The 9,536-nt window shown below is 43.4% G+C and overlaps 1 pseudogene; it reads left to right on the top strand.

The window, feature by feature from the left end:
* Positions 1-9,536, top strand: LOC136486744 (disease resistance protein RGA4-like; annotated as a pseudogene).

The following is a 9,536-nucleotide window of genomic DNA, read 5'->3' as shown; positions in this document are numbered from 1 at the left end:
GTGTGAATATCAGTATTTATACTGATGTATCAGCACTGCTACAAATTCCTTGGAAGTGTTCACCAAACATTACGATTCATTTTGTGCGCTGCACTCTTTAGGTAGTGCTCCCTCCGTTCCAAATTAAAGACACTTATTTTTTTTATATCCATTTTGCTACGTATTTAAACATACGTTATGTCTGATACATAGCAAAATAGATGTAACAAAAAAAAAATCAAAGTGACTTATAATTTGGAACGGAGGGAGTAGTTACTAGTTTAATACTCCCTCGAAATTATAAGTCGTTTTGACTTTATTGGTGCAAATTTTTCTATAAACAACTAGATATAACGTATATGTATAGATACATAGCAAATTCTATGTATAAAAAAAGTCAAAGCGACTTATAATTTGGAATGGAGGGAGTAACTGATAAGGACTTCGTATATATGGTATTTTAAAATTAAAAGTGCTGCAAACAATATTTTTCTTGTGCTAACAAATGCAATTTTGCTGTCAGATGAAAATCTGGATGTGGTCCTCTCCACTGCTGCAATCTGCTCCTTAAATTCTACCATGTGCTGCCTATCTGTTTATCCACCTCATTGCCACTATGCACAAAGCAGGGAGCCCTTAATTCATCTCACTAAGAACGTCGGTGCCTAGCAGCCATTGTGAAAGATGGAGGACCCTGGTCTGTTGAGTGCATTTGTTGACAACCTTGTGTCGAAATTGTTCTCGCTCGCAGAGGAGAAATACAAGGTGTACAAGGGTTTTGAAGGAGATGTGGATTTCCTAAAGAGAGAACTTCCCATGATCACAAGTGCCATTGATGGGCAGCTATTGGGACTGGATGATCACCAACTGCGTGAATTGCGCCAAATAGCTCATGAAATGGAGGACTCTATAGACCACATCATGTATGATGCATCTTGGGAACAGCAATGGTCATGGTACAAACCTAAATTTGGGAAAAAGAGAAAATCCCGTTCACAGTTAGGCGAAGAGATGCAGCTACTAAGGTGCAGGTTGGAGGAAGCACTCCAGCGGCAGCAGAGGTATACAGTGTCCCGTCCATCCACATTCCAGCTGGCAGAATCATCCTTGGATCAGCACATCCTTCCGGCTAATCTGGTTGGCATCGAGACACCCTTTGAGGAGCTTCTGGAGCAGTTGGCAGAAACGGAGGACCAACCCAAGCAGCTGAAGGTGATCTCCATAGTTGGGTTCAGTGGAAGACCATCCTTGCCCGGGAGCTGTACAACAGCGAGATCGGCAAGAAATTTGAGGAAAGGGCATGGGTTTCTGCAGTTCATGGGGACCCGAGCAAGCTCTTAACAGAGATACTCAAGAACCTGAATAAACCACCACCGGATACCTGCAATGTTTACCAGCTTAGTACTTATCTAAGGAAGTTATTAAATAACAAGAGGTAAGAATCTTTCTCCCACTGCTTAAACAATATAGACACTTGCCTACACCTTTTTTTTTTTGAGAAAGACACTTGCCTACACCCTCCATCCCAAATAAGCGCACGTCATGTATTTTGAGAAGTCGACTAATTTTAAGTTTGACTAGATTTAATAAAAAATAATATCAACATTTGTATATCTATACAACAACAACAACAAAGCCTTTAAGTCCCGAACAAGTTGGGGTAGGCTAACATTTGTATATCTATATAGATTTAATATGAAAATATGTCAAGATTAATCTAATGATGCTTATTTGCTATCATGAACATTAGTACTTTTTTGTATATATTTCTTCAAATTAAGATTGGTTGACTTCTCGGAACGCGAGATGTGCACTTATTTTGGGACGGAGGGAGCTTAATAACTTTATGAAAATCTTTCTCTAATAACCAAATGTAGACAGCATGCAAAGACGGATTCACAAATGATTTAGTAAAATTATTCAAATATGTAAGTAATTTGGCCTACGGCTCTTATAAAACTAAGGAGATTAATGAAAGAATTGCATGTCACCCTTGGAATTCTGACCTTGATATGTACTGCACATGCTAATATACACCACAATAAAGAGCAGTTGCTCTTTTAACTGTAGAAAGCATTGTATTTATTTCTGGAAGAGAATAATGTCAAATGAAAAAAAATGATTACATTTCCTTCACGCATTGATCTTTATGGTGTTGGAGGTTTTTGTTGATTTGTGTATTCTCATTTGAAAAATATTCCAGGTATTTCATTGTAATTGATGACATGCGGTCAGATCAATGGAGTACTATAAAGTCTGCCTTTCCTCGAGATGTTAGCAGCAGAATATTGGTGACAACGAAAATCAAGTCAGTGGCTAATACTTGCAGCTCTACCAGTGGCTACATTCACAAAATGAGAAGACTTGATGAGAAACATTCAAAGCAGTTATTCCTGTAGGAAGCTTGTCCGGTGGAATATTCAGAGTACATGGGGCCTGACTTGGCAGCGATTTTGAAGAAATGTGATGGTCAACCACTCGCTCTGAGTACCGTTGGCCAATTCATGGGAAAAAAGAGTTGGCCAACAGGACATGACTGTGAAGATGTGTGCAACCAGGTACGGTTTTACCATCTGAGTGATGACGATACTTTGGACAGAATGCATCAGGTGCTGATCCATGACTACACCAGTCTGCCTAGCCATGCACTCAAAGCTTGCTTTCTATATTTTGCTATGTTTCCAAGTAATCATCCAGTAAGGGCGAAAAGGCTAAAGAGGCAATGGTTAGCTGAGGGATTTGTACGGCCAACAAATTTATGCACTGATCATGCAGCTGAAAATTTCGAGAAGCTCTTGGACCAATGCGTGAAAACTTATGGCATGATGCAAGAGTACATTACACTCAAGTCTCTCTGTGAAAACTTCATCACTTTGTCAGATGGAGGGGAGCTCGAACCTAAAAATGCCCGTCGTGTTTCTCTCTGTCACAGCACTATTACAGATGGCGCCACTGTGAACATTGATCTCTCTCTTGTCAGATCTCTGGTAGTATTTGGGGAGGCAGGTAAATCTATGTTGAGTTTCAACAAGTATCAATTGCTAAGGGTCTTGGACCTTGAAGACTGTACAGACTTGCAAGATGATCATCTCACAGAAATATGCAACCTATTGCTTCTTAAATATCTGAGCCTAGGAGGAAATGTTAGCATCCTTCCCAAAGAGATAAAACAACTGAAACTTTTGGAAACACTCGACCTAAGGAGAATGAATGTAAAGATACTTCCAACTGAAGTTATTCAACTGCCCCATTTAATTCATCTCTTTGGAAAATTCAAGCTTCCAGAGAAAGCCAAGCATGATGAACTGCAGAAATTTCTTAATTTGGCAAAATGTAAGTTGCAGACACTAGCAGGATTTCTCGTAGATGAAAACGACGGATTTGCGGAACTTATGGGTCATATGAAAAAATTGCAGAAGGTAAAGATTTGGTGTGAGTCATCTGCAACTAGTACTAAATTGACCACTCTTCAGAGGGCCATACAGGAGTTCATTCATGACGAGAAGGATGCAAGCAATGATCCTCGTTCTTTGTCACTCCATTTGGAAGGATGCTCTGAAGACTTTCTCAAAGAATTGAAAGCTCCCTGCTATCTCAGGTCGCTGAAATTACAGGGCATGTTACTGGAACTCCCTGGGTTTGTCATGGCTCTGCGCCGACTCAGGGAGTTGTGCCTTCAGTCAACTAAACTTAAAGCTGATCTTCTCTCAGTTTTGACAAATTTGAAGCATCTGCAGTACCTGAAGCTGATTTCTGATGAACTTGAAGAGATCACCATTAAGAACAAGGCATTGCCAAGGCTGCTCTGCCTCTGTTTTGTGCTGCAGCGTCCAACATTCCCAAAGATCGAAGATGGCGCCTTGCCATTTCTTGAATCTCTTCAGCTGCTTTGTAAAGATATGGATGGCCTCTCTGGTATCCAGATTAAAGGTTTCACACGACTGAAGGAAGTAATGCTTGATATAAGAGTCACCAATGGTACTAAAGTGAACTGGATGGAGGCAGCTAAGGAACATCCAAACAAACCAAAAGTTCTGGTTAAAAGGGCTGTACCACCCGAAGATTATCTTGGAGGAGCTTCTGTTTCACTTGGGAGAACTGAGAATGAAATTATAAATTGCTCTGTTCTGTCAGAGGGACAAGTACAGGAGACTGACACCCAAATGCCACATGAGGAACCAAATTCTGTTTTCAGTAATATAGGACATCCGGTGGTTTGTGCCGCTGGTTCGTCCATTGCTAGCAATGGCACAATGGCTTCTTAATTCTTCATTTCTTACATGAATGACAAGGATTTGGATCCTCGAGGGAGCATCATGGTCAGCTTTGTGTCCCTTCTCTTTTGCATATCATTTTTTTTTCATTAGCTACCAAAACCCTGCTAATATCAGCTAATACATGATCAAATCCCTATTTTGCACTCCCATCACTCCTTATCACCCAGCAAGTGAACAGTACCATAGCAGTAAAAGAGACATTATGGATAATCCAACCACCTTAAGATGTTTGGATCCAAACAACCTGTCAAGGGCGTTGGTGCTCAAGGTAGCTGGCCCTCGACTACGAAGCTCGTAGCTTGGGCTGGTAATCGCGTGGGGTTTATCCCCTGGACGCCCTATGTTGAAGGGGATGAAATTAAGAGAGAATAGGGAGATTAGGAATGGGTTTGTTCTTGCTTGATTCGATCTCAGCACGTTACATGATATAAATAGGAGTCTGGCTCCTTGATAACTGCCCAGCCATAACTACTAATCCCCAACCAACTCCTAAATGCCATTGATCACAGCCGCCCGGCCTCCTCGGGCTCCTGCTTTGCAGCTGGCTGCGCATGCACCTCCCTGGGTTTTAACCCCTAACTTAATTGCCATTGATTACCGTCTAAGCCTGCTCCTCCTTGGGTGCACCCCTGGCAGCATCTCGAGCCCTAGGCTGATGCTGGTACTGTCGGTCCCACATGACATCTCTCCCTCCCTTGAGAAGTAGCTCGTCCACGAGCTGCAATGCTGGATAGCGATCGAGGAAGTTGCCGACGTCTTCCCAGGTGACAGAGGCTACAGGTTCCCCCCTTCCAGTGAACGAGAACTGGGCAAACACCCCAGACGAGGTGTTTGCGGGCAGCACATTCTAGTTTGGGCATCGTAGCATCATGGTGGGTGGGGAGAAGCACCGGTGGTGCAGCCGGAGGGGTGCCGACGAACTTCTTCAGGAGCCAGCAGACCTTATGGTCCTTGTGCCAAAAGGACATGGTGAAGGCCCCAAAGTCCCACAGGATTGGGCTGAGTGTGGCCAACCATTGGGTACCCAGCACCACGTCGTACCCCGACAAGGGGAGCGTGAAGAAGTCGGCGGAGAATTGATCGCCGTCGATGGAGAACGGCGCCCGCATATACATGCCTGTGCACGGCACGCGCTCGCCACTGGCCATCGTGACGGACACAGAGCTGCAGCAGACCATGGGGAGTTCGGTGCGGCTGGCAACCTTCTCGGTGATGAGGTTGTGCGTCGAGTCCGAGTCGATGAGGGCGTGGACGTTGATGTCGCCCAGCCGGAGGCGCACCTGCATGGTGTTGATTGTGTGGATGCCGGTGATCGCGTGGAGCAACATCTGCAATGCCAGATTGGCGGGGACGTCGGAGGCGGCATCATTGTCATCATCCGCCGCCGCCAGGTCCAACAAGAACAGGCGCTGGCACCCTTGGTTGTGACCACACCCGAACTTTTCGTTGCAATTGAAGCAAAGGCCGAGCCGGCGGCGTTCTTCCATCTCGGTCATCGACAGGCGCTTGACGGGGCGGCCTTCCACCGTGACGGTGGTGGTTGCAGCAATCGCGGCAGGTGGCGGAGCCGGTAGAGCGAGACGTGGTGGAGGCGCCGCGAGGAGGCCCCGCTAGTCACGCGGTGGTGCGGGATGCGGCGCCACAATGGCGGCGCACTGGTCGCGCAGCTCCAGCTTTCGAGCGAGGCTCATAGCGACGACGAGTGACTGGTGTTGTGGAGCTCGACGTCGAGGCTGAGCGGCGATTGGAGCCCGGCTGTGAAGGCCTGGACGCGCTGGGCCTCTGTCAGCGAACCCACACGGGGCAGCAGAGCCTCGAACTGTTCCTGGTACTCGGTGGAGAAGCCGGTCCGCTTGCACGCCATGAGTTCGCCCAGCAGATTGGAGCGGATCGACGGACTGAAACGGAGGTTCAGGAGCTTAGAGAAGTGGCGCCAGGATGGGGTGCCCTCATCTTGCTGCACCAGGATGAACCACATCTGTGCGCCGGCCTCCAGGTTGTAGGATGCCATCTAGACTTGTTCTTCCGCCGCGATATGCATGTTAATGGAAGTATGACTCACAGCGGTTGATGAACGCAAGTGGATCGGACTTGCTGTCGTACTTCGGAAAGTCAAGCTTCTGGAACCGGGGCGGACGATCGCCGTGGTTGTCGCCGTGGCCTGAGCCCCGCGATCCTGAGAAGGAGCCCGCGCTGTAGCGCGGCGACCTGCCCTTGGAGGTCGCTGATGGAGGCGGTCAGGGACTGGATGAGCTTGGCCAAGTCGGCTGTAGTTGGTTCGGCCATGGGTGATGATATGGAGGCAGTGGAGGGTGTTGGTGAGGCTGGGGTGGAAGGCGTGGTGGCTGCTGGTTTTGGTGGTGGTGCAGAGGTGGAAGAGGAGCGCCTGGAAGCTGATACCAGGTTGTCAAGGGCGTTGGTGCTCAAGGTAGCTGGCCCTCGACTACGAAGCTCGTAGCTTGGGCTGGTAATCATGTGGGGTTTATCCCTTGGATGCCCTATGTTGAACGGGATGAAATTAAGAGAGAATAGGGAGATTAGGAATGGGTTTGTTCTTGCTTGATTCGATCTCAGCACGTTAACATGATATAAATAGGAGTCTGGCTCCTTGATAACTGCCCAGCCATAACTACTAATCCCCAACCAACTCCTAAATGCCATTGATCACAGCCGCCTGGCCTCGTGCGCCTGCTTTGCAGCTAGCTGCACATGCACCTCCCTGGGTTTTAACCCCTAACTTAACTGCCATTGATTATCGTCTAAGCCTGCTCCACCTTGGGTCCGCCCCTGGCAGCATCTCGATCCCTGGGCCGGTGCTGGTACTGTCGATCCCACATGACACAACCCCACAACGAAAAGTTATCTGACTGATAATTACCCAACTAATAGCTCGAGCTAACTATTACCTCTAGGGATCCAAATTGTCCTTATATCTTTAAAGTTTTTTTTGAAAATAACTTTTTTTTTAAAAAAAAACTTATACCTTTAAAGATATGCTATCTTTAGGAGTACCGACCCCACCTATACAAAAACGCATAAAACATGACTCCAGAATGAGTATTACGGCTTAAAAGTAACCCCATGTTTTGGGGGCGGACTAATCCCTATTTTAAAGAACCAAAAACTAAACCAAATTTGAGAATGAAATTCATGTTGAATCCCAACTGTTAACATATTCCACTTTCAGTTATATATAGCACTTCCGAATTCAGGTTTTGATCTGCAGTTAGGGTCTGCGTGGGTGTGTTAGGACTAGATCCAATGGGATATATAAGGAGGTAACATAATTTCTCTTTTAATACGATAGTATTGATTCTACCAAATATACAAGAGATTATTATCTATACAGTAATATGTTTCTGTCAATGTGAGCATCTTCTCCATACTCCCTTCGTCCCAAATTAAATCAACTTCTAGAGTTGTCCTAAGCTAAACTATCTTAAGTTTAATTTAATTTATAGAAAAGATAACCAATATTTATGATAACAAATTAGTATCATTTAGATACACCTGAGTATATTTTCATAGTATACTTATTTGGTATCATGATGTTGGTACTCTTCGCTATAAGGTTAGTCAAAATTTATAGTTTGACTTAGAGCTACTCTTGAAGTTGATTTATTTTTGGACGCAGGGAATATATACTTAGACAATGAGCACCTTAGAAAAGTTGTTTACAAAAGTATTTTTTTATACTAAGGAAAATACTCCCTCCAATCACAAATGACTTTTTGGCTTGGACACTTCAGTGAAATATGTTTGTAACACATAGAAAGGTGAACCTTTATGAAACTACTTTTCGAGTTCAATATACTCATATTATTTAAATATAAAAACTAAATACAAGAAATTTATAACCATAATTTGAAATAGTTGCAGCAAGTAAGCCAAAACCACCACTTATTTGTGACCGAGTATTAGTTGCTTAAGTTATTTTTGCTAAACAAAAAACCTTACAAAAACAGGTACAGGAATCTAGACATTACAAATCATGCTTATCTAGTTGGGGAATAGTTAATTTTTTCTCTGTTCTTATTTTCCTCGATGTCATTCACTTTTTGCAATGATTGATGTAAAATATAGATAAAATATTTTTTAAAAGTTTATATTACCTGTAACTTTGAAAATGAAATATTACCGTACATAGGAAATCTAGTTGTTATAGTTAATATGCATCCTGTCTTTGACAGTTCCAAACAAACAAATGGTCAGATTTCCGAGTTTGACCATGTGGACTCTTAAGGAACAAGAACATAAACTCATCTGTGATACAGAACAAAATACTACTCCTATGTGCTCTGTACTGAGTACTGAAAGCTCAGTTCTTATTTGCTGAACAGTTCTTCTTGATTGGTCTTGTGTTTCCTATCCAAAACCATGATCATTTGCATCAAAAGGAAAAACAATAACTTTATAGAAATTGCATTGGTTATTCAGTAGTGATGTGAGCTACCTTTGCCACCTGATGTCTCCAAATCATGTTAACCAAACTATTAAGTTGTAAATCACTATGCATTTGTATACAATGTAACTGTCACTGATTTTTTATTTCAAAACACGCGTTACTTGTTTGGATTTAGGGGCAGTGGCCTGGGCTATTTGTTTCCTAATGAAGGTTAGGACTATCCAACTTCATGTGCAAGTCGTAATCCTGCCTACTATCAGAAATAACGTATAAGTGGGAATTCTTGTTTTAGTCTTGTAAAACAATTATTCTAGGATTAGCAATTTATCTTTGTAGCTACCTGAATTTCATAGTACTATGACAAAATAACTGCAAATAAAAGACATGAGAAAATAAAAGTTACTACAAATTGCTTGCAGTACTTTTACCCAAAGATAAGTCGCTATTGTTTTATGATGTCCATTTCTGTTTTGCAGCATGAGGTGAACCATTCAGTTGAGGGTTCTCGTTAGTGGTAGAGCTGCTACTTCGGTTTGTCAGACAACAGTGAAGAATATTCCATTTCATGACGGGTGGAATAAAAAGGAAAACCTATTTATGTGGACACGAGCTAAACTGTGCTCCTGATGCAAGTCATTAAATCTCCTCCATTATGGATCTCCGAACTATCTGATCCAATAATTTTATGTTACTCCTACTGTCTAAATGGCTCCACTCTTTGAGTCATGGCTACAATCCTTTTCCCATTGTATCTGAATTTAGTACTCAGGTCAAATGATCATGTCCTTCTAGATCAGGATTCTTTCCTGCAGTCTGAACTTTGTTTAGCCTTTAGAATCTGTATAATATAAATGAAGATGGATCCTTTGATGGTT

The sequence above is a fragment of the Miscanthus floridulus genome, chromosome 10, assembly GCF_019320115.1.
Source record: "Miscanthus floridulus cultivar M001 chromosome 10, ASM1932011v1, whole genome shotgun sequence".
Taxonomy (NCBI): Eukaryota; Viridiplantae; Streptophyta; class Magnoliopsida; order Poales; family Poaceae; genus Miscanthus; species Miscanthus floridulus.
This window is presented reverse-complemented; position numbering and strand designations above follow the sequence as displayed.